The sequence below is a fragment of the Leopardus geoffroyi genome, chromosome B1, assembly GCF_018350155.1.
Source record: "Leopardus geoffroyi isolate Oge1 chromosome B1, O.geoffroyi_Oge1_pat1.0, whole genome shotgun sequence".
NCBI classification, from domain to species: domain Eukaryota; kingdom Metazoa; phylum Chordata; class Mammalia; order Carnivora; family Felidae; genus Leopardus; species Leopardus geoffroyi.
The window spans coordinates 154,886,641-154,913,978 of NC_059327.1; the positions used below are offsets into that span (position 1 = coordinate 154,886,641).

The 27,338-nt window shown below is 36.4% G+C and overlaps 1 pseudogene; it reads right to left on the reverse strand.

Moving 5' to 3' along the window:
- Nucleotides 1-6,855: 6,855 nt before the first annotated feature.
- On the reverse strand, nucleotides 6,856-7,339 carry LOC123596459 (annotated as a pseudogene).
- Nucleotides 7,340-27,338: the final 19,999 nt, after the last annotated feature.

Sequence of the window (27,338 nt, forward strand, 5' to 3'; positions counted from 1 at the left end):
GACAGAGAGAGAGAGAGAATCCCAAGCTGGCTCCATGTTCAGTAGGGAGCCCAATGTGGGGCTGGATCCCATGACCATGGGGTCATGACCTGAGCTGAAATCAAGAGTCAGCACTCAACCAAATGAGCTACCCAGACGCCCCCAATGCGTATTTTAAAACCATCTCTCAATCTCACTTGGGGAGCAGAAATGATCATGGAACGTAGTTTGTATAAATGTAAATTCTTAAATGGAGTTTCTCAAAAAAAATATTTAAATAGCAGGAAGATCACCTAGCCATGATCTTTTTTTCTTCCCTTTACATTTGTCCTGATTTCTCTTGCTCAAGCTAAATAATGATGACTAGGTCCAGTAGCTATCTTAAAAACATGAACAATAATCATGCCCTAAGGAAGATGGAACAAAAACTAGAAGAAGCCTCATTCTCCAATAATGTCAGGAAACTCATACCAGTACTGAAATTCCTACCTCCAGTAGTCTTTTATGTACAGAAATAATAACAATAACAGTAATAATAATAAATAAGTTATTATTTTGTGTAAGTAACTGTTTCTCGGAACTCTCAACTAAGATGCAGTTTCTAACAAATGTAACATTGTATCAATTGTAAATAATGAATTTATTTTAAAATTTATTGTGTACAATCTTATTACATTGGCAGGATGTTACAGACCATGTTAAATAATAATGGTGACAGCTTCTTGGATCTGGAATTTGGTTCAAACGTATCTCCAAGTCTACTTGAGTCTTGCCTATCTACTGATCCCCAATCTTTAACATACTCTGCCTCACATTCTGGTGGGCATCCTTAGAATTAACTAGAATTAACAGATCCCTGTATTTGTTGCCAAACTCTAATTCCAAGCTTTGGCTCTACCTTGCAGAGGTCACTATTCATTCATACTCAAAGTGATTGAAATGATCTCACTTTAACCCTTCTTCCATTTGTACCTGCAGCGAGTGTGAAGGAAAGTAACACAGGGGATCATGATGTAGAATGAAGTGTTGCTTATAATAGCCCGATCAATGGTCTGGAAGCTACATAGAATTCTACTACCATTTGAAGTTTAAAAATAAAAGTGCTGAAAGAAAATTAAAACCTGAGATATAAAATGTGAAAAATTGTATCAAGTAAGTGAGATAAAAGCTAGCATTTAGCCTTTGATGAAAAGCCTTCAGGAAATTATATATGGTCATGAAAATATTACGTTTCAAAAGACCTTTTCAAAAGAAATAGTACAAAACTATCTTTTGAGGCAGTTTTGTGATTATGAAAGAGAATTATGTCCTACAGAACAATACACCTAACAGCTGAAATAGGAAAATTATTTTTTACATGTAAGTCCTCTATCAATAAGAACAAATATTAAAGCACAAAACAAAAAAAAAATTCAATCAGATAATAACTCCATTAAGAGTGATGGTCTGAAAAATGAGTTTCAATATCTCCTGTACTGAAATTCTCAATCAACCACCATAAAACAAATTATTAAAAGTATTATTAAAAGTAAAGAAAATGACAAAATGTATAAGAACTAACAGAAATTACATAAAACAGTAAGTAATGCATGAAGCCACACTTTGTTTAGAGATGTTATGTTTAAAAGGCTATAAATAACAAAAACATATACTGGCTAATTACGTGTATAAAAATATGACGCATGGAGTATTCATTTATGACAGTTAGGAACTGGTTATTTCAAAGACTGGCTTATTTTCATTTCCACTGAATACTCTTCCTCTCCTACATAAGGACATCAGAGAAAAAAGAACACTGTAATCTCCAATATTAAAAGAATTCTATGCCTGGTGTCAGAGAGAAAGGGGGAAAAAAAGACCAGCCATTAATTGTACATGAATTAAGAAAGCTGATTTCTCTCCTCTCAGCTAGGGAAGAATTCAAGTAGGCTGAGAATGAATGAGAAGAGCTGTGATAAAAAGTGAGTGAGAACCCACGCAGTGCTGTCTTCCGTGCCTATCACCTCCATCCCAGGACCACCCTCAACTCCTGCTACAGAAGAAGAGCAAAAAAGAGACTCGTAAAATGTGAGCCCAGAAAAGTTATCTGTTGAGTACAGAGGGACGAAATTGGAGTTTGGCGATTTGGGAGATTTAACATTTCATCTTGTCTCTCAGTACTTTCGCTTTGTCTACAGGCTAATTCTGTACAGGGTTGAAGTTAGGTTCATTTCTAGCCATCTTCAAATGCCCACCCAAAACAATATTCACAGAAAGTGTGTTTCTTTGGTATTAATCCTCAGTATACTTCCTCTCATATCTCAACAGCCAGAATTTTTTCTTATGTCCAAAGCTAAACAATTATCCTGAAGAATGAAATCATCCAGATCGCCAACATGGTAAATGATATGCTGGGCCATGTCCCAGGCAGGGATATCAGTGTTTTTTGTAGCTTTTCCTTTTTTTCAATCAGATGCTAGTAAAAACAGAATCACATTAATATTATCTACTCTAATCGGTGCCTACCACAAAATCTTGTAATGGTGATTTGTCTTCCCATACTACCTGTCTATAGGGAGATAATATATAACTCTAAGACAGAAGTGTCTGGGCCCTTTCACAGTTATTCCTCACTCGAAAGTAACAAATTCGCTTACTGGTTTCATTTTAAAAACACAAAAGAAAGATGGGTGTTATAGCCAAAACTTCCTGAAGCCAGCCTTGTCAAACCAATCTCCTCCAAGGAAGTATTCCAGGAGACTATTTACAAGATGGGAATAGAAAAGTGAGAGTAAGAGTATGCATTGATTAGGTGGACCAGTATTAAAAGCTTTCTAAAAAAGCAGTCTAGGGGCGCCTGGGTGGCGCAGTCGGTTAAGCATCCGACTTCAGCCAGGTCACGATCTCGCGGTCCGTGAGTTCGAGCCCCGCATCAGGTTCTGGGCTGATGGCTCAGAGCCTGGAGCCTGTTTCCAATTCTGTGTCTCCCTCTCTCTCTGCCCCTCCCGCGTTCATGCTCTGTCTCTCTCTGTCCCAAAAATAAATAAACGTTGAAAAAAAAAAAAGCAGTCTAAAAAGGGTGAAGTAGAGATCATGATTAAAGCTGAGGTGAGGCTTCCCTCTAGCTCTAATATTAAGTGAAAGTGTTGGGATTCTGCCATGTTCTGCTCAGCTCCATGCTACAAGAACATGAAAGTTTGGCATGATTCTTAGAAATCTATTGTTTCTATATTTTATAGATGTGGGAATATATATTCAGATACTGCATGCCATTGAATCTAAGAAGCCATTGATTTTTAAACATACCATTATTTCATGTAATATTAAGAAATAAAACTACCAATTAAATCTTGACATTACTGTTGAGAACATAAAGGATCTAAGATCTTCATCTATTTGGAACGTGACAAGTTAGCTGTCCCCAGTTTCACAAACACTGGTAGAGAATATGATAGTCCTGAGTCTGAGATAAAGGACAGTTTATTATTCACAATTATAGCAATAGCCAGAGTATCAGCATACTTGTGCCAGTTCCCCAATTACCAGTTAACATAGAGCAACATAAAGAGGATCATATGACACCTGCTCACAATAGTGGGATGCACTACCGACGAGGAACTATATGGAATCATAACGGGACCCAAATCTCTTATAATGGGTAGTCAGATACTTGGCAACCATATCAGATGGGTAATTTTTAGGTCTCATTACGAAACATATATATTACTTATAATATGATAATTCCCAGCTCATGAGATTATTTTGAGCATTAAATAAGACAAAATGCATACATGTATGTGTAAGGTAATTGGCACATAATAGCATTTAAGAAAGGTTTATTTTCAGGGGCACCTGGGTGGCACAGTCACCTTGATCTCACCTCTGGTCATGATCTCACGGTTCGTGAGTACAAGCCCCACATCAGGCTCTGCACTGATGGTGTGGAGCCTGCTTGGGATTCTGCCTCTCCTTCTCTCTGACCCTCCCCTGCTTGTCCTGCTTTATCATTTACATTGAATGCAAACCTAAAATATCATTACTTAAGTTAACCTTTTGCGACAATGTCTCCTTTTAAAGGAAAATATCTCTAATAAGTTTAAAATTTTGCTAAGAATTATTTCTATTTTTTTCTAATGTCACCCAGTATTCATCATAGGTGCTAAGCACTTATATTGGGTGACAGCTGCATTTACAATCTCCATGGTACATTTATAGAAATGTGCCACAACAACACATACTTAACATATATAAGATTATACACACATTGGGGAAAGCTTTTAAGTAACGATTAACCTAATATTTAGCGTATCATTATACTTGATAGCTGTATTTTACAGAATTTTTATGGAAGTCACTAATGGTCACAAAAAGTATATTTCATGACTCCAGAAGCTTCCAATAGTAAGATTACCTATTCTGAATATAAATGGTGTCCTCAGCTTCCCTATGTCATCTATAATCTTTGGTTGTAGATATGGCCTTACTAGATACCAAGAAAATGATGCCTCCAATTAAGGGTTTCCTTGTTATTCAGTAAGTCAAAGCCTTCTTGTCATCCACTACCTCAATATTTTCAATGTTCATAGCACTCAGATCTCTAGTTATTTGCTATCTGTATTCTCTTTTTCTTTCTTACTAGTGTTTCCATCTGTCAATTATTCTTTAAAACGACCATATCAAAATGGATTGCCTTCTCTTTCAACATTGTGCGAATCCAGTAGGGCACAGGTTCCTGTCAATATGGCAATAAAAGAAAAGGAAGAAAAGAGCAGAAACACACACACACACAAACAGATACACATCCACACAAAGTCACCAACATACAAGACAATATCAAAGGTAGTGACAAGAAAAATTCAGTTGTGCCACTTCTCCTTTTCCCCAGTGTTAAAAATTGCATATTTAGCTGCCTTCCTTCAACTAACTAAATACCCTATGGAATAAACGGTCTTTAGTTTTTATCAGATGGAGAGTGATGAATCTGTAGCCAGCTTCTAAATCAAAAGGTGAGAGAAGACAATGTGTGTCTGTTGGCCTACGGCAACGGTGAGACACTCTTAGGCAGCCTTATGTAGACATCCTCATGAAAATGTGCTTAAGGTTTCCCAAATGAAATCCAGACTAGCCTGACAAACTCCTGCTGTGAAGCCATGGCCCCGCACAGTCTACAACTGCTGATCACAATGTCACTGCCTCATCTGTCTTGTCAGAAAGACAGCACTTCATTGAACAGAAGCTTATTGAGTGCTACACTTGAGCACAAAGACAAGTGATGCCTTTACATCCAATTCCTTCAGGAAGCTGTGGTGTTAAATATCTGGCTTCATGTTTTTAAAAAAATTCAGGAGGGTAATTTCAAATGGCACTCTCGTATTAAAAAATAATTAGAGACAACGGATGTGGAATTAAGCATTTAATGGCATTTGAGGCTAATTCTTACCCTCCATATCTCTAAGAATGTTCTTCCCCTCCCTGGGAATGCCCTTTCTTCTCTTTACCTGTTCTGCAGAGGTCATTTTGAAGCTCACATCCTCTGTGAAGTCTTTCCCAGATGTTTTTAGCCATATTGTTTCTCTCATCATTGAACCTGAACTTACCATTCACAAGGCACATTTGACTATTCAGTCTCTTTCTAGTTATTCTGCTAAATTATAACTTTCTATGAAAAGAATATATTTATAGAATTCTTTTAAATACGCCTTTCTTGGGGCGCCTGGGTGGCGCAGTCGGTTAAGCGTCCGACTTCAGCCAGGTCACGATCTCGCGGTCCGTGAGTTCGAGCCCCGCGTCGGGCTCTGGGCTGATGGCTCAGAGCCTGGAGCCTGTTTCCGATTCTGTGTCTCCCTCTCTCTCTGCCCCTCCCCCGTTCATGCTCTGTCTCTCTCTGTCCCAAAAATAAATAAACGTTAAAAAAAAAATTAAAAAAAAAATAAATAAATAAAAAAATAAATAAATACGCCTTTCTTTATATGCTAGGAATAGAGAGCTGGAATAAAAACAAGAACCCTACCCACATGGAGGTTACTTTTTATTTGAAGGAGACAATCGACATGCAATAAAATATATTCAGATAGTTATAGGTGACATACAGCAGAAAACATAGCAGCGTAATTTAATTGCAGAGGTGGCAGTATTTTCTGTTGGAGGATTAAGAAAATCCTGTAAAAGGAAGCAATATATGAGCTGAGTTCTAATTTATGAGAACGAGCTCAGCAGGCATTGATCGAGAAGGGTGTACCAGGCAGAAGGAAGAAGTTAATTGGTGAGCTGAATTTTTTGTTTCCTTCAGAAAGAAAAAAAAAAAAAATGTAGCTGGATCTCTACAATTTGACCCCCATTATACTCTTGCTCTATAGCCCTGCCCCTAGCCCTTCGGTTTATCTTTTTAATCTCTCTAATTAGGTTCACTTATCTTTTCTTCACCTCCAGGAGTGGGTAAATACAGGAATGGAATTGGGCTAATCTAAAGAAAAATCAGGAGAGGAGAGATTAAAGAGTAAACATGATGTTAATAAAAATTAATGAAAAAATGAGAAATGGAAATAAACAAATTTGACAAACAAGGGAGTTTTCTATTAATATGGAAAAACAAAATGATTTGAGGAAAGCCATATCTGCCCCATTCAACACCCTCTCTTTTCATGGTGACTTGTTTAGCAAACATACAGCAGAATCTTTGAATCATACTTTTCTATGCAGAGCAGATTTTCTCAAACTTTTCTTTCCCAGCAATAAAAACATGAAATTTTAATAGTAAAGACATGACCCAGTTGGAACACAAAGTTTGCTTTAAAGACTTATATGGGGGGAGGGAACCTTACATTTCTATCCAATTAAGGGAAAAAACAAAGGCCTAAATTTTACAATCTCACTTTTTGTTTGTTTTTATGCAATGAATTATGCAATTAATTCATAGGGAATAGGTTCTCACAGCTCAGGCTCCTTTCCATTGGTTCTCACAAAGCATGCTTCTCTGGGTGGAGCTGGTTGGTACTTTGAGTGAACCCAGGAAACTTTCTGTTTGGCTTCCTTCTTTTTTGATCATTTTCCCTATTGAGTTCCTGGAAGCTATCATGGTTCCTAGAGTGTGTATGCTCAATACATACATTGACTCTCTTGGCAAGAATCTTGCCTCTGTTTGTTTATACAACAATGCCAACAGCATGCATACAAAACATGGTAGCCTCTTTTATTTTCATCATGGTAACCTTTGTAGGGCACTCCTTTTGGAACAGTGCCCATTCCCCTGATGCTGCAGCATCGCCTTACTAGTAGATTCACATGTATATGGCTAAACAAATGATTCTATATTTTTTTAAAGACCTAAAGTATACACAAGGAGTGGTTTTTTGTTTCCCTTTGTGTTGGTCATTCTGGGGAATCATCGGAAAATGGCAGTTACCATGGAAAAGAGCTCAATGTTTTGTTTTTTGCTGTTTTTTTGTTGTTGCCATTGTTGGTTTTAGCCTACTCAGGTCCAATCAAACTTTTAACCTATGAAAAATAGCACCTATTGTTTCACTGTAATGTTGAGGGGAAGTACATGGAAACATATCTATGAGAGATGTCCCATTTTAGAGAAAGCAGGCCAAGCAAAGATATTAAAATGAAAGCCAGTGCCCTTGTCTAAAGAAGAAAGTCATAAAGGGAGCCACTGACTATAGACTGACTATATCTTTTGACTAAGGTAATTGTGGATTATCATCCACTTTATAGTACATAAAGTCATTGTAAGCCTCCAGGTTGCTAAAATCCTTACAATACCAAATAATCTCTCTTTAGATGCTATTTACCCCTCCTCTTGATTAATTCATTCAAGAATACTATGTGCACATACATTCTAATCAGCTCAGGGGAGAAAAATGGATCTATGCTGTGATAACTGAAGAGGAGAGTGAAATGTCAAGAGGAGTTCCTCCACTATAAAAGTCATTGTTTGGTTTTTGGTTTTTGGTTTCTTCTGATTAAGGTAACTGCTTTGTGTAGCTTCAGATCTGGAAAGCCCTTTCGGCAAATAGTTTAAATTGCACACTTTAATATTTAAGCAGGAAAGTGGTTGCAAGATTTATAGCACAATAAAATACCAATTGGTAACATACTGTGTTAGTCAAAATTATTATTAAGAGCTACTTAACTAGGTATTTCCCATTTCACATCTTCATTAAACACTTGTAGTACTTGTTCTCTCCTAAGTCTCTATGTCTCTGAGGTGGGAGAGTTGGTTAATAATATTTTCTCTTTATTTCCTAGATGCATAAGGACTATTTAAATTTAAATTCATTGAGATGATTTAAAGGTTTTCCCAAAGAACAAAAAAGAAACTGAAAATGTCTTTAAGAATTTGAATAAGGGTTCATGTTAAAAACAAGCCTGTTAAAAGAAGTTGAAACTGTACATCTTAAAGAGCTTATCTACATTATGCTTTTAGGAATCTTGTTTTTTTATTTTCTTTTAAGTAATTCACGGAACATGTCAATTGCATAGAACTGGAGAAAGCATTTTAGGTGAGCAAAGAGCAGGTACAAAAACATAAAATCATGAAATAACTGAACTATTACAGTAACATATATACACACACCATAAGAGTTAAGACTTTTCCCTGAGGGTAACTGAGAGCCACTGCATATGAGCACTGGAACAGCATGATCAGATTTCATTTCAGAAAATATAAGTTCTGGTCATAATGTAGAAAAGGGATGTAGAAGGACAAAGCTGTATGCAGGAAAATGTGAGAGGGACAATAGTCTAAGAAAGAAAAAAGGAATGTCTGAGATCGGTGAACGGAAATAGTGCTAAGGCTGGAGAAATTGTTAAGAGATGTGATCAATAAAGAAAGAAATATACAGACACTTCCAAGATTCTAGTCATTTTTACTAAACATGTATTTACTGATCACAGTTTGTGTACCTCTCAATATTCACCCACAACAACCTATTCATCACGGAGACTTCTTACAACATCAAATGGATGTTTTATATGGTAAACCTTTTTAATATAAGGAAGTATTTTAACAGACCATTGCCACATTTTTGTCTCACAAAAACGATGCCATTATTTAAAAGTCTAAGTAAAATGACTAAAGGGAGGAGATGTGTTGTGTTTTTCACCACCTTGCCTCCATCCTAGGGCAGCTGATAAACAGATGTTCATTTGTGCCTCACTCAAGTCTGACCTCTATTGTTGGATAGTTAAATGATGCCTCTCAGCAAGCTAAACATCTTCTTCAATGCTTTTCTAGTTCTCCTAAATGATTCATCCAATTAGTCGATATTTTACTTCCTCTCTCCCTCTCTTTGTCTCTCATTATTAGCTATTTCTAGGGCTACTTACAATGTACTAGTTATAACGTATAAATGCACAATAACATGTTAGGTAGATTTCAGCCAATGAATTATCTTTTTTCTGTCTTTTAACCCTTTGGAAAAGTAATATACGTCCCTCTAGTTTTCTCCCTTCTTTCTTTCCGTCTCCTCTCCTTCCTTCTTGCTTTTTTCTTTGTTTCTTCTTTCTTTTTCTTTCCAAAAATATATTTCACTATCTAAAAAAACTTTATCAGTTCTTTTGAGGAATGTTTCATTCTACAGTCTCCTGTTGCAGATCCATAATGCATGTAAGCCTATTAAAGTCTAATATTTCCTGAGGTAACAAAATTTATTTCACTTTAACCCGGCATTTTCCAAATATATGCAACCTGAGGGTTATTAGTATATATGTCAACACCTAACTAAAAATAATCCAAGAAATGCACTTGGGAACAATTATCAGAGAACTCTAAAAATGATTTGCTTATGAAAATACCTGAACAAATAGCAGCATGTTGTTGCTTTTTGTCCCTAAGGAGAAAATTGTGTAAACGTGTGCATGTGTGTATGTGAAGAGGCAACTTTCTATTACCTATTTTAATGGGGACATAAAAACAGATGAATTTTAGTCTGTGGTTAAGGTACTTCTTTTGTACATTTTAATATATGGTATCATCTATAAAACAGTAAAAAACATTATAATTTCTGGCATCTATTTCATTAACTGTTACATAATTATTATTACACTGCTTTTAGCCGGAAAAAAAGTGCATTTGTTGTATGTGATTACATCTATTTCTCTGCATGTATCTTTACATACAAATGCACACTGAAGTTTGGCTATGAAAAGTGGAGATAAAAATACTAATGCTCCTATAAAGGCTGTAAAAGACTGGAGGAAAGCTGAGGCTGAAGGCTGCCGCTTTGAGTTGTAGAGGTGCTAGCTATATAAGTACGGTTCAAAGAGTTCTCCTTTTATACAAATAAAAGGATCAGTGATGCTAGAGGTTCCTGGTACAGAGCCGTAATATAGAAAGGCCATGAGTAATGGATTGATATCATGGACTCTGACCAATTAAAACCACAGCAATGTAGATGGACCACAAGGATCAAAATATATGATTTCAAAGGGCATTGGTTTAAGCTTGGAATGCAAGGACAGGAATCATGAAGATCAAGGCTGTGGCCTTCTGACCACACTGTCTACTGCTGTCCTTTTGAGGCAGCGCAGATCTGAACAGAATTAAGTCTCTTCTACATGACCTTTCTTAAGCAAGAGGGCTAGAGCAGTCACTCTGACTTGGTTGCCTTAATTTTATCACTTCAGTCTAAAGTTGGGCAAATGACTTAGGGAATTTATTTTAAACTCTGAAGTTTTAGGACAAAATTAGTGTACATTAAACACATTTTATGGACCAATTGGACAGTCAACAGTTTTACCACAATGCAAAATCACATTTCTTCTCAAGTTCACTACTTTCACTAGCTGACTGGTGAAAAATGATAATTCTTATAGCCCAGTATGACCATACCTAGAAAAGCAGGAAAGGATTTAAGAGAGAGGAAAGACTTTCATAGTCATATTATCCTTAGATAACATATCCCTAGATATGATATTCCTATGATATGAGATGAGAACAAACATTTATTATTTTATAATGTGTAGCGTTAGAGATATAAGAGTAGTTTAGCTGGGTGTTTACGCCTTGGCATCTCTCACCACGCTGCAAACATTGTGACAGCCAGGGCAGCTGTCCTCTCAAGGGTCAACTGGGGAGGATCATTGCTTTTAGTCCTCCGAAGATTTATGCCGAAATTCACTCACATAAGCTGTTGGCAGAAAGAAGATCTGCTTCCAAGCTCATTTATGGGGGATCCTCCAAAGGGCTGCTTTGGAACATGAAAGCTGACTTCCTCCAGAACAAGCAACATAATAGAGGGAGGGAGAGCATCTAAGACAGAAACACAGACTGTTTAAAACCTTATCTCAGAAAGGACTACCCATCATTTCGCCTTGTATTCTATTCATCAGAAATGAATCAATCCAAGTTTATCTTATAACCCATGGGACAGGGTTACACCAGGTGTGACTACCAGGAGGTGAAGACCACTGGGAGCTTTCTTGGTAGTCACTACTATAACAAAACAGAAATTAACTGGCTCCTCAAAAAGTTAAGTGACTTGGTCATTAGAACTTGGGTCTCTTGACCAGTTTGCATTCAAGTGTCTATTTCTAAGAATCACATATGGCTGCTTAACATTTTTGGACAGTGAGTTTTTTTGGCAGGATCTTAAAAAAGTGGTTATAAGTAACATCTGAATAATGAAGAGTATGGGAATGGTTTGGCATAATAAACAAAAGACAGGATTCTTTGAGTTTATCATGGTGAAAATGATAAGGTTTGCAAATTTTAACAAATGCAATTTTTAAAATTCTTTGCTACATGGTGTAAGATAGTGGTGGTAACCTTATCCTACAAATATCAGTAGTTGAATATGTAATATTTGTAACCTTTGTGGTATTGACATCGCTGGTCCAAAATTTCCCTATCAGAGGACAAATAGACATTTCAGAAATAGATACAGTTGCACTGCAACACAGAGTTCATCTCCAGTGTTTTGAGAGAACATCTGATTCTATTCCAGGTATTCCAATGCAAGAATTTCTTATAATTACAGAACTATAATCATAAAAATTGCTCTCAGAAATCATTTGGTCTAGGATCATTAAATTTACTTTTTAGAGCCTGCTCAAGGGAAAGGGTGGGCTAGTCACAGTGCATAGGAAGTGCAAAAACCCATGAAGTAAAAGAATAATTTGTGTATTTGTACACAGAGCAAAGATGCCCAAAAGCCAGAAAGAACAGAAAAAGAAAGAGAAGTTTGGAAAGGGATGAGAACAGAGGGACAGTAGGTAGAGGAGGGCCGCTCATGTAGGGCTTTGTGATGTGAGGTACCATATGGGGCAGGTCGTGTAGGGCCTAAGTGATATGGGATACCATTGAAGAGTCATGAGCGCAGAAGTGACCTGATTTTACTTATCTTTTTAAAAGCATTATTCTAGCTGCTCTGTTGAGAATAGACTGTAGGGTAACAAGGGTGGCAAAAGGGAACCAGTTGGGAGGTTATTGCAATAATACAGGTGAGAAATGATAATGGTTTTGAACATGGTTTATAACAGTGGGGACAGTAGGAAATGATCAGACTTTTGAAAATAGAAGCAGTAAGCCGAAGGTGTCAGATATAGGCTGTAAGAAAAAAGGAGGAATGAAGGTGATTCTAATATCACCATTTTAATAGAAAAATCTTTCCTTCAATTAAACCACTGTTAACAAATGGAAGCAGTCTAACTGATTGAATCAAAGGTGTTAAACTCAGATCCCTCACCCAAGGCACCCTTTTGACCCTAATGTCACTCAGAAGACCTGTAGAACTCCTCAGAGAACAGTTTGAAAAACTGTTAGTACACTTTTCTCAATCTGTGTCTGCCTTTTTAAAAAAATTATCCCTGAACTGAGGTTGAACTTAGTTTCAAACTTTCATTCCAAATGATTACCAAAAACATAATCTTATTCAATCTCAGACAAAGTCACTTCAGGTTATAAGTAGTCAGGTTTAGAACCATCTGCAGCTCCTTTTAACTATGGATTTGACAATGCCATAGTGACATCAGTGGAGAAGGTAACGATATTTGCTCCTATTGCTTACTGTGTCACCATTTGTAGCTACTGCGATGTAAATTACTGTATAGTCATAGGTACCTCTCCATTCATCTAAGTGCCCCAAGTTAAATGCAGTTTGCATAAGTATGGCCCTTTCAACTGTTATGTCGCCTTACATTTGACTGGGGCCCAGTAAAATGCAACTACATTCTTATCCCAATCTCGTGCCATAGGAAACTTGGTAGGGCTACTTCAAACCCTACTTGCCGTTTACAGCTAGAGTGATTATCTAATTTATCATCTGAAACTGGGACATATTGTCTGAGACAAATGATACTGAAAAGCAGATGTAAATCAGGACTGTCCTGGGCAAACTAAAAGATATAATTATTCTATGTCCAACACTGATAGCAATCTATCTTCTGTTCTCATGCCATAATGGCATAGTAAATGCCTGCACTGCTGAAGATTTCCAGGTTTTACAGACAAATATGGAGAGCATGGTTTCTCAGATACCCAAAGTTATCTGCCAATTTGATTACCCCAAACTTGAATGGTAGCATTCAGGAGTTGAGGGGTTAAAGCACCACTTCCTTTACTACCCACTTTCCATGACTGCTGTGTTTAAAACTCAGCCCAGACCTTTAATCTCTTCTGGTGTGGGAGCAACTCACTTGGGGTCTTACACACTCCACCTGCTATAACAAATGCCATAGACTGCTGTCTTATGAACAAGAGAAATTTATCTCTCACAGTTCTGAAGGATGGGAAGCCCAAGGTCAAAGCAGATTCAGTATCTGGTGAGGGCCCACTTCCAGGTTCATAGATGGCCCCTTCTAGCTGTAAACTTACTTGGAATAAAGAGCAAAGGAGCTCTCTGGGGTCTCTTTTGAGGGCACTAATCCCATTCAGGAAGGCTCTACTCTCATGATTTAATCACCCCTCAAAGGCTCCACCTCCAATTACCATCACATTACAAGGATTTAACATATGAATTTTGGGCACACAAACATTCTATAACATCCAGGACGTATTTTTCCAGATCTCTTAATTTTACCTGTGTTCTATTACTTGGAAATCAAGCATGTAGAGTTTCTATTTACTGGCTTTGCAACCGTGACCTCATGAACAACTGTGACCTCATGACTCAAAATGGGCTCATGTATAGGATTAAAGGAAGAGTGGGGTAGAGTAAAAACACAACAGTAATTTATGCTATCAATCACTAAATATGGTTCAAATAAAATCCTTCTCTAGATGACATTACTTATATCCTAGATCACACAGCAAGATTACAGCAATATTGGGATGATAATCAGTTCTCCTAATGCCTCCTCTATTGGACTTAATTCTTTGATGATACCTTTAAAAGCATTGAATTGTCTTGTTTTTATTCTTGTTGTTGTCCCTAAACTCCTACCAAAAAATATTGTATCAAGGTTTTAAATCTCTAGGCTTTATAATATTCACAATAGATTAAGACAAATTCGAAGTGTCTGCACTCTCTCGGCATATGTCAACTTCTTGATTTAATGTACTATATTTTTAACTCACCTCACTATATTTTAAAGGCTACTATAAAATATGTAGTGAAATAATTCAATCAATTCATTTAAGTTAAAAAAAAAACAAGGAAATCTTTGTAGAAGTTAATAGTGCTATAAAGGCTACAGCGATTTCAAAAATCTTCTCTATTTCAAAAATTATAGAGGTTTTATCACTTACTGGGGTTAGTAAAATATATCCAACACCTTACACCAAGTTTTGGAAGTTTAAATGTACAAAGGGTTGCATTCTTTAGATTAATAACATCTTGTAATAATTAAAGGTTACACTGTTTAATTTATAAAATAACTGTTAATCAGAAGGGAGCAATTAGGAACATGCTTTGTTCCTAAGTGTAGGTAATTCATAGCATATAAGGCTAGAACCATCCAAGCCATGGATTATCAACATAAAAAGGAAATAACTCACTTTGCAAATATGGAAAAATAATCTAAGTATAAAATTAGGTTGCACTTATATTTATGTAAACTCCTAAATTTTTACTTATGAGTTTTAGTCAAAATATTTTCTTGATTCTATTTGAATCGACATACACAATAGGACTAGAAAGAAAAGCAGATGTTAAATTGAGCAACTGAATTTCCGTTTTAGGAATAAGTCAGTAAATTTTCTACCAAAGTATAACAAATTAAAAAGGTAAATGAAAAGTGACTATTTCAAATTCTCTTACTTATTCATATGTTCATTTGTTTGACATTTTTTTTTTTGGTATGTACTGTTGCTTAGGTCCTACTCTACTCTATCTGGACTAAAGTAGTGAATAGTACAAAGTATCTGAACTCAGGATAGTTTAGAATCTAATTAGGGAGTTCATTTAAATAAATTTAAAAATAATTGTTTAGAAATATAATGTGAAGTTGTTTTGAGCTATGTAAAAATAAAATAAAATGTGTAAGGGGATAAAAAACTGAAAGGTGTTAGAGAGGAGGGTGCTATTTCAAATGTCTTGGTCTTGATCCATAAGAAGAGCCTAAGTCAGGGATTAATGTTCAAATGACTTATCAGGTAAGTATTCGCAGGAGAAGGGGAAAAGTTGAAGTGGATAGGGCAGAAGAACAAAGCTTAATAAGAATGTAGTCTCAGCTAGAGACTAGCTTCAATCTGATCCCATGGGGAAGCTGGGGGATATCAACGGACCCAGAAACTTGGCCTCACATCCCTGCCAGTTAGCGAATGGCCAGTGTCTTTAGATTTGCTACCACGAGGAGAGGCTAAATTCCAAGAGCTTCCTCCCGACCTTTCCTTCTAGCTCTTATTCTACAGATCAAAGAAGTGTGAAGATTGTACCAGTAGCTAAATATATTCATTTAGGTACCAGAGAAATGAGCATAGACTGAGCCAAGGTGGATCCAGTGGACCCACTATGAGATGATACTGAGCCCTTTTTATTAACTGATCCCCCCTCTAATGGGGGTGGGGGAATGAAAACATTTTGGATCCCAAATATCATTGTCAACTCACATCCTGCATCGTAGAGTCCTCTAAACACCTATTCTTCTAGTTTGGGGGCATATGGTTACCCAGATAAATGGTCATAGGTCATTTTGGGGAGGGAGTCGGTACTGCTGTTTAATGATTTCTAAATCTTAGAATTGGCTCATGTCTAGGAAATGAGCAAGAAATCAGGACTTTCCATTGGGGCAGGTGACCTTCACTTCTGCTTGCCCCTTGCTGATCTTCGAATTTTATACTAAGCACTTATCAACTTATCAACTTGCCACTTATCAACTTGCTCCAAGAACAGGAGAGTTCCCTTCACATCTTATCAAAAGTCACAAGTCATCTGAATTTATTTTCAACCCTTTTTTTTGTTTCATTAGTGCTACATAATTAATGTTGCTAAATGATAATTTTCACATTATAATTTTAATTCAACATACCACCTAATTTTTTTTAATTGAAAATAATATTCCTTAATGTAAAATAATAATAATTATCTGCTCATGTTAGGCACTATACTAGGCAATGTGTTTGCTTAGAACCAGAAGAGTCACATTCAATTGCTGTGGTGATTTTGGAAATCCAGAGGCATATTCTCTCAACCCCACTCTACAGACTGTAGATATTCATAGTACACTATGAAAACAAAAATATTTGCCCGATATTACCTTTTCGTTTTAAAGTTCACAATTAAAGATATTTTTTGAAAAACATAAAAGCCCTATTTAAATTTATTTACATAATTATATTCATTTGAGCAGATGTCTCACATGTGTGCTATTTTAGAATATGTTTGTGTATATATGTGTACATATAGTATATATATATGCATATGGAGAGAGAAATTAATACATAAGTGATGAGTTGGAACATTAAAAATGGTCTAATGACAATTTTATACTAATAATCATTTTGTTAGCTTATAGAAGAATGTTACTTTTTTTTCCCCCTCTTTTTAAAATTCACTCTACTATTCTGGTCCTAAAATAAGAATTTTTTTTTTTTAGTTTGAATTTAAAACTGGCCTTTCCAATACCATGACTTTTCTTGCTTTGGAAAAGGCCTCCTCATAAAAGCTACAAAGGACTCTCACACTTCAAATAGTTCCCTCAGACATTTCGATAAGTGTAAATGAATTTTTTAATCTTCTGGCAGATTCATAATGCCCCACAGATGTGTCCCTGGCTAAGAAAATCACATAGACATCTATAAGAGGAATGCTGTCCACTAACAGCTGCTATATTGCTTCCAGTGTCTAAAGTGCTGTTCCCAGCTGCCATTTCATTCTTCCTAGAGTGCTTTTATGTTACAAACTTCCAAGTTTAGGAGAGCTTCTCTTATTACAGCAGTTCAGGAGCATCTTCCTTCTGACAGACTCCACTGCATATGACCTGAGACTGAGAAAACGGTCACTGAGTCACTTTAAAGGTAACTTGTCAGGAAGAAAGTCCAGGATGGCCAGGAGGGGTGAATGGAGGGAAGAAGGAAAGGCTGAGAGCGGTTTACACAGAAGCAAGTTATTTACCTGTTGTAGGTAGAATGTATTTTTTCACCCAGAAAGTTCTGTGTTTTTCTAAGGAAATATTACTGAGGCATGTTCTTCAACAATATTTGCTCTGAGGAACCTGATGGGTAGACAGGAAATGGAAGAATTCAATCTGAACATTGCCCAGTGGTACAACTAAAAATTTCTCATCTATGAATCATGTCTTCCCATAAACTCTGTTTACAATATCAGATCTTGAAAGTTAAAGCAATCTACAATGCTATGGTTTAATATGAATTAAAATAACATAATTACATAGAGCAAAAACATTATTGAGCATGACATTTGCCATTTCCTGTTACCTCTACTGTTATACCTTTTTTTTTTTTTAAATGAGGCATGGCTAAAAAAAGTAAATTTTATAGGTTATCGGTTTCGTTTTTTCTTTCAAGCGTCAGGCATTTCATTTCAGTGCTTCACTTTTCAATTTCTTTTTCTCATTATAAAATGTATTCATTTTAAAGATCTTGTAGTTTAACAGGTATTCACTTCAGAGGGCTTTTCTGGAATGGATTTTCTACCAGAAAGGTAATTTATCATATTGAGTACTGTCTCTCAAGCTAAAAAGGAAATTGGTAGATAATAAACATTCCAGTGCACCCTTAGTATTTGCAAGTGCAGTCTTTAAAACAAGATGGATACAGTTTAAGCAGGTTGAACAATGGTGTGGTGCAGTGGCTAACATGTGTGTAAATTTGGTCCAAACCATTTTTGGAAGTTGGCTGTCTTTCTTGGCACACTATATTAAGCATTTGTAAAGCCTGAAACCTAGCCATGCTTTAAGATAACCAGAAGTGCTACTTTTATTTTATAATTCACATACCTATGATAGATACATTCTATTTTAAGAAATCCTGACATGAATACACCTTTCCAAATATGTATTTTTATAAAAAAAATACAATTTAAATTGTAAATATGTGATCCATTTACAACACTTCGTGTTTTTCGAAATTTTTAATAAATATTGATTTTATACCCAAGTGTTTGGAAAGGACTGTTAAGGACTGCATCTGACCTGAAAGGTGGTGGGAAAATTAGCATGTAAGATGACTGTTTCAATATTGAGGGCTGGAGTGCCTGGGTGGCTCAGTCGGTTAAGCCTCCGACTTCACCTCAGGTCATGATCTCGTGATTTGTGAGTTCGAGCCCCACATCTGGCTCTGTGCTGACAGCTGGGAGCCTGGAGCCTGCTTCGGATTCTGTGTCTCCCTCTCCCTCTGCCCCTCCCCCACTTGTGCGCTCACACACACTCTTTCTCTCTCTCTCTATCAAAAATAAATAAATGTAAAAACAAATTTAAAAAAAATATTGAGGGCTTAGTTGGGGGGAAGGTCTGCATCTCCTCTTGCATCTAAGTGCCAAATTATATTTTATAAACGTACATTTAATGAGAGACTGGACAAAATATTTTACAAAAGCATTTTGATTGACTTCCTGAGCCTTCTCCATCATTTCAGTTGTACAGAAACTACTGGAACATGAAGGACTGTGGCACAAGCATTGTATGCTGAGTGCCACGTCCTCTCCAGACCTGCATTCACTCATGTGACATACATTTACCAAACATGTCCCGTTGGCCACATATTTACTTTCATATGATATGAATACAACAGTTAAGAAGAGTAACAGGCTTTACCCCATGGAACTTAATTCTATTGGGATTTTATTTTTAATTTTCTTAGTTTTCTCTTTTTCTTCTTCTAAACAAAAACAAATATTTCAGATAGTGACAAGCGCTGTAAAGAATATTAAGCAGTGGAAAGGGACAGAGATTGGAGTGGGGACTGGTTGTTAACTATGATGATGGGACACCTGGGTGCCTCAGTCAGTTAAGCATCCAACTTTGGCTCAGGTCATGATTTCACAGTTCGTGGGTTCGAGCCCCGCATCAAGCTCTGGACAGCTTAGAGCCTGGAGCCTGCTTTGATTCTGTGTCTCCCTCTCTCTCTGCCCCTCCCTGCTCACACTCTGTCTCTGTCTCTCTCTCAAAAATGAATAACTATTACAGTCAGGGAAAGCCCTGCTGAGGAAATGGCTGTGTATACAGAAGGAGTAAGTCACATCAAGAACTGAAGGTGTCCTGTTCAGACAGGGGAGGTAGCACAGCCAGGGAAGAGGAGACAGTGGGGGATAAGAAACAGACTGGGTCAAGTTGGAACCTTGTGTATCATGGTTTCCAGTTTCAGCTTATTCTCAGTGTAAAAAGGAAACACTGAAGTCTCTCAGCAAGGAATTATCATGATGAGACTTAAAAATTTTAAAGATCACATTGCTGAAAAAAATGCTCAGCATTCCAAGGAGCTGTGAACACAGTGATGACAAACATAACGTTTAGAATCTTGATTTTTATGTTTGCATCTCCACTGCCCAGCACAGTCCTGGACATGATGACAACTACTCAATAAATGTGAGTTTAATTACCAATTTCAAAGTAGTTATGAAAGCAATGCACAGAAGACAACCATAAGCCTACTCCTGGTGGTGGTCTAGTTCTTTGAGGAAAGATTTAAGTGGTTTGTCTGATATTGTACTTAGGCAAACATGTTGTCTAGTCATCTGTACATTGTTTACTAAAGACTTCCCTTTCTAGGACTACAAATCCCATAACAGGGTATTACCTCGTTCCACATAGTCCAAAAGGGAAACTGTCCTCTTAGGGACAACAAGGCAGTTTCTTTACACTCACAGAAACAGCATGATTTGTAAATATGGTTTTCTATCACTTTCACTCAGAGTCCACTGAGGACTTGATCTGCTCAATGTATACTTTACTTAAAGGGGCACGATAGTAATACATCATAAACATTTCTGAACATTGAGCATATGAGAGACATAAGGAACAAACAACACAAGAATTTCTCATGGTAATCATAGGGTCAAGCCTCTATCTGAAGTAAAGGGTAATTCTATTTCGAAACGTATTATGTGATGGAATGTTTGCAAACTTGGACCCAATGTCTGGTGAAGCTGATAGCATATATTTAGAAATTACACGTTTTTAACACAGTCATTACACAAGCATTCGTTTTTTTCTGGGAGTGTTTTGTATGTGAGCTCCTTCCTCATGCCTCACTCACTTTCAAACCACCCGGTTTCATTGTTTGGAGAATAAAGCTCTTATTCATCGCCACATGCAATTTACAACACTGATGTTTGGGTGGATGTTTCTTCTCTAAAAATGCACATGCACACACTGCTACAGAGTCTACTGTCTTCTGAAAGCGATCTTGAAATGATAGCTACCGGCTCTGTTATCACTCAGAAACCGGAGGGCAGCAGCCTCAGCTGCCCTGAAGCATTCCCTGAGTCACGGACACTGTCCTTTTACTCTCTTCCTCTTGGCTAATTTGGTCAGTTTTTCAATTCACCCCAGTTGTCAGTTTATATGAGATATCAGTATCTTTCAAGTGTCTCTCTGTATCATGCAAGGTGAAAAAAATCCAAGTGATGACCGGATTCTTGGGATCAAAAATATAAAGAACTCTCCAGAATAGAAAATAATAGAAATGGAAGAAAATATTAAAGACAGCAAAAGAAAGATAAATAAGGAAAATTTATAGTTTGGGAATAATTACCCTGCCATTATTCCCTAATTGTAAACTATGATATATGTTAGAAGAGATTCCACAATATCATTCAGTTAGTAACTTTAGTCCTGTTGAATGCCTACCATTTGCCAGGCTTAACACTGGTGCTAGAATTAGAGCAGTGAGCAAGACAGGATTTCTATTTCAAAAGGAGCTTACATTTTAGTAGATACATACTGATAAAAATGTAATTCCAATGTAATGAGAGAAATGTTATCAGGAGAGAAGTATGGATTAATTAAATACCAAAAAAAAAAAAAAAAGGTTTTGGTAGTACCTTAAAAGAGCACCTCACCCAGATTTGAAGGTCAATAAAGGCTTCCTGTAGAAAGTGTTATCTAAACTGAGACCTTAAATATGAATTAGATTCTTGGCAGAAAGGGCACCAGGCCAAAATTTCAACTTGTACAAAGTACCAGAGTAAGAAGGAACATGGGACTTTTTCAAGAAATGCAAGTGTAATTTAGCTGAAGCATAGAGTATAAGAAGTGAGCAAGAAAAGAAAAGGGTAGAGAAGCTGACAGAAGCTGTATTAAATTGTGCAAGGAATTTCATTCAATCCAGTGGTCACCAGAAACACTGAAGAGTTTACGCAGACATCATTCTGTATGTCAAGTTAGGAATGAACTGGAAAGAGTTGAATTGGAAGAATGGCAGAAATACTAACTAGGAGATTTCCATAATATTCTAGCCAAGATCTAAGTTACCATATTCATATTGAGAGTGGAAAAAAGTTAATGGCTTGCATAGATATTGAAGGGATAGAACAAATTTTATTCTCCCAGGTAATTCATTAAATATCAGAAGATTGAAGAGTTATGAATGACTCCCAAATTCCTGACTCAACCAGATGCTACATTCTCAACAGGTGACACAAGTGTGTACATATCAGACAGAACCTCTTTTCATAGCCTATCGTATTTCCCTAGCTACTCAGCCTATTTTTTGAAGAGTGTCTCATTATTCAACAAATCTAAACCCCTGTAACTCTCTGTTATGGACTGAACTGTGTTCCCCTCACATCCATGTGTGGAAGCCATAGGCCCAAATGTGACTGTATTTGGAGGTAAGTCCCTTAAAGAGGTAATTAGAGTTAAATGAGCTCCTAGGGTGGGGCCCTAATCCAATATGATTGGTGTCCTTACAAGAAGAAGAGATTAGGACCTATAGAGAGAAACAGAGAACAAGTCATGTGAGGAGACAGAGAGAAGATGGTCATTTACAAGCCAAGGAAAAAGGTCTCAGGAGGAACCAAAACTTCTGATGTCTTGAGTCTCAGATTTTTTCCCTCTAGAACTGTGAGAAAATGAATTTCTGCTATATAAGTCATCCAGTGTGGTATTTTGTTATAGCAGACCTAGAAACTAATACAGCCCCAAATCAGAATTCAACTAAAAAGCAAATTCCCCAAAATCATATAGGAAAGATATCCCATTTATGAGAGATTATGTTAAAGTCCAGGTATAGTGGCGCAACTGGATAGCTCAGTCTGTTAAGCTTCTGACTCTTGACTTTGGCTCAGGTCATGATCTCACAGTTCATGGGTTCAACACCCACGTCAGGCTCTGTACTGACAGTGTGGAGTCTGCTTGGGATTCTCTCTCTCTCCCTCTCTCTCTCTGCCCCTCCCCTGCTAGTTCTCACTCTCTCTCAAAATAAATTTAAAAAAGGAACTTAAAAGAAAAAAGTCTAGGTATAGTATACATGTTTAAAAACATAGCTTTTAATGAAGGATAGCAAATACTATGTTATAACAAATACTCTTTCTCAGTTTAATGCCATTGCAAGTAATTTCATGATTTGTTCAGGCCAGTGTAAAATGTCTCAAGAAACTAATCATGACAACTTAGGTTAACACAATAAAATCATTCAATTAATGATCTCATGCAGTGGTTATGCCATGGATTGTCTTGAGGAAGATACCATCCCCCCCCCCACACACACACACGCATACACACACATACTCCTCTCCATCAGTCCTCTAATAAGAAAAAGATAATACAGGCTTGGATTTAAATTAAAAGATAAATAAATAAAAATGTAAAAATAATAATAATAATAATAATAATAATAATAATACAGCTAACTAAATAAATAAATACAGCTATGAGGTAAATTCACTAACCTATCTTCCAACCAGATTTCTGGCCCTCAGACTCTACTTCATAAAACTTCTAGCACCACTATGAATCTCCTGCAGGCTTTTAACTTTGTTTGTTTGTTTGTTTGTTTGTTTGTTTGTTTTCTGGTAGCTGTGTAGCAGTCTCAACACTACTGGGTTTCTGAAATTTAAAAAATGGCCCAGCATCTTATCAATGAGTCATATTACTTTTGGGGGGGGGGGGTGGAATACTTTATACCAGTGATTTCTACCTTCATAAATTCATAATATTTACTGGGAAGATTAAAGCTCACATATTAGATTTTTTTTCAAAGAGTTACATACTCTATCCAGGATTTCCTAAACTGTTTGCACCATTTGTTAAAAATCAAGTAAGAGTAGCAATAGTAACACCATAAAATCAGAAGTACTAAATTTACAAATATCTTTTCTCCCATAATATTTTGAAAATAAGAATGTGGCTATTTAATAAAATTTGAAGAGGGTGTCTTTAAAGTAAATTGCCATACCAAAACCTCAAATATTTTAGGGTCACTTTTGTATTATTATGTGGAAATAAAATAACAATTGAAAAAATTCCCTTCTCTGCACTCCTACAATGCATTTTACCATTTTTAGAATTTATTGTATGTTTGAATTTTAATAGTTACTTGCAATTGTCTTATATTTCCTAATATAGTAATTTATGAAAATTACCTTATATTGTTTGTTTTGATTTCTACATGCACAGTATCATTCAAAATGGCTCAAATACAATATATACTTCTAGACTGGACGTAACCAGCACACGTGCGCACACACACACACACACACACACACACACACATATATATATACACACTCACACATACTCACTGAAAATCAAAAGATTTTCTGTAGACAGCCTGATGATTCCAGAGAGACTCCAGGAACATACTTAGTATTATTCCTGTCAGTTCAAAAATGAACTATACACTCCAACTAGTCTTCATCATTGATGTAAATCTTATCAAACAGCTATTACTGAGAAGGAAACTAAGCTTAAATTACATTGAAGAAAAACTCCACAAGGAGTTTTTATTCTTTTTTAATTATTAACATCAAAGGGCGAATTTAGTGGCATTAATCCAGGCTTGAAAGAAGGCACTCTACCTTTGGAAAAGATGGTTCCACAGGGATCAATTTATAAAACCAGTGCAACTAAAAATGTAATAGCATTCAACAAGTCTACAGCAAAAATAGTTGAAAACTGCTGATAGAAAATAGTCTAGTCTTTTGCCAAATTAGTGGTGGCTTATGGAAAATTAATTCAGGGCTCCAAACTACTGTTTAATGGTGGTCAGAATTTCTGTTCTCTTCTATACTGCATCATAAGGGATACTGCTCTGTGTCTAATCCACTGAGAGTGTTTTGGGGTATGTGCCTCTGTGTGTGTGTGTGTGTGTGTGTGTGTGTGTACAAAATAATAATGGAAATAAAAATGGGTCACAAAGACAAAGGCACAAAAATTATTTTATATTAATGCAACAGTTATATGACAACATCTTCAAATTACAGAATTTATAAACATTTAATATGCAAACCACAATGTAAATAGCATGTCAATCAAACCGGGAACTTATGTGCTTGGGCTGATGGAATTTAAATCCTAAGATGCAGAGCAGACTCACAAATATTGGCCCCAACACATCCAGATGTCTAGTTTTTGTCCTGCATATTCAGATGGAGAAAATAAAGCATAAAATAGAGCAAAAAGTAGGAGTTGCACAAAATGGGAGTACTAGGACACAAAATGAGGAAAATGAGGGCAAGTCATAGACGCAAGCCACAGAGAATCTTGAGGGACTCTCATGAGAGAGAAAGGGTGCTCTACTGACAATGAGCTAGCCACTATTAAGAACTGGGTGAAAAAGGGGGCGCCTGGGTGGATCAGTCGGTTAAGCATCTGACTTCGGCTCAGGTCATGATCTCACAGTTTGTGGGTTCTAGTCCTGTGCCGGGCTCTGTGCTGACATATGGGAGCCTGAGGCCTACTTTGGATTCTGTATCTCCCTCTCTCTCTCTGCCCCTCTCTCGCTCTCTCTCTCTCTCTCTTAAAAATAAATAAATGGTTAAAAAATTATTAAAAAAAAAAAAGAACTGTGTGAAAAAGCATTACTGAGAGATCAGGAGAATGGAAATCAAAGTCAAGGTTGTAGAACTTAGTATGTTCATGGGCAGCCAGCCATTGTACAGAGTATACGGACTTTCAAACACCAAATTCTTCCTGCCTCCAGCAATCAGGACATTTTCTAATACCATTTTACCTTGCAGACTGTTTCTTGTAACAATTCACAGAACTTTTATAGATGATGTGAAACGACGTTGCAGTTTTGTTTCTAAAACTAGCATGCTATCAGAGCAACCCAGGCCTCTAATTAATATTCACCCCCATTGATACAAAGGGATATTACATAATGCATAAGATTTTTCAACATCTAAAAGCACTATATTTCTTTGTCTGTTATGAGCATTAGTAGCTCACAAGAACAGTGCCACACAAGCAAATGGCAAGCGGTGACACTTTCAACATGAACAGCTTAGCGCTCTAAAACAGGAGTATTAGAGATAGTTAATTAACCATTGCTTGAGTATTTAGTATAAGTCAGCAGAACATATTCATGTAAAAAAAGCTAACATGGCAATACCATTCTTTTTACTCATGTGTATGTATTGATGTTAAGATTGAAGGTATGAATATTGAGTTCTTCACTAATTCAGTTGTGGGATTATTTCTAAAATCCACCAAAAACCTGACCTAAAGAAACCAAAATGCGTCCCTAGTTTTTAAAATTAAGGATTTTTTTTAAAAGATTGTAAACTTTGAACTAGAAAAATGCCTTTATTGTTGGCTACCATCATAAAGCTATACGGCTGGCAAAGATTCTTCTCAATGAAATGTGGCATCACAGATGGAAAAGTTTAAGGGTTTGTCTTGCACAGAGAGTAGGTGTTGGGATCACAGTGTCACAACATTTCTGATAAGCTGCATGACGCTTTTCTTTCTTGCAAGCAAACCAGGTGATAATGTGGAAATTTTGCACCTATCTTGGCACCTGTGACAGTATTTGTCACAAAGTTTATACAACAATATGCTTCCAGTTTGTAGCTCTGTAGCTTGCATGCGATGCTTGTGTTTATGGTGCCTCCTACATCAGTATCAAAATCAATACGAGATCTAGTACACATACGCACTATAAAGAAATATTTTTCATTTTCCTTAAGTTGCTAAGTTTTAGTTGTTTTACTATTTAATTCATTTTTTTTCCCCTCAGAGATTCACAAAGGAGATTCACAGCTTCTCTCAAATGTTTGTAAACTATTCAGAGCATTTTCCTTCACAAGAAAATTCTGCACTAGAGATTTGTATCCTAAATAACCGTCACATGAATTTTACTTCAGAAACTGGGACATTTTTTCCAAAGATATTGTTTTTAAGTTAAACGAACTATTGGATTTTATGTGAGTAATAGGATGTACCACTACAATTTCAGCCCTAGAATAAACAGAAGACATATATTTTTATACCTTTTGTTATAAAACATATACAACAATGTTGCCATTTTATTAGATAATATGGCCAGCTGTCGCATTAACACTAAATCAAAAAGCTGTAAAATTTCTAGGGTTCTTTAACAAACTAAATTTCTTTGCATTTGCTGTATCTTACTTCCTCTATGCAAAATTTCTTTACTGACTTGAAAATACAAATTCTCATCAACCCAAACATACCTTCTATTACTCTCCAACACCCAGTACTGCTTTGGTAATGCAATCTGACCTGTGCTATCCCTAAGGGAAGGTCTCTCCTATCTCTGACCTTGACCATGTTCCACTTCACTTTGGGAATGCCCTAACTACACTCTCTAAGGACCCAAACAGCATTCCTTTGATAATATACACACATAAATGATGTTATTTCAAGGAGTAGCAAGCCAGTCAAGAAATATTATTAATGCATGTTATAATTATCTAACTTTTTTATATTACATGATTTGGAAAATTAAAATTTTATTAAATAAAATCTTGTGTAGGTTCAGAGACTCTTAAAGAAATAGCTTAGTAAATTCCTAGCATTTTACTATATACTAATAGTACGCTAGAAATTATGAGAACACAAATAATTTACCTTTA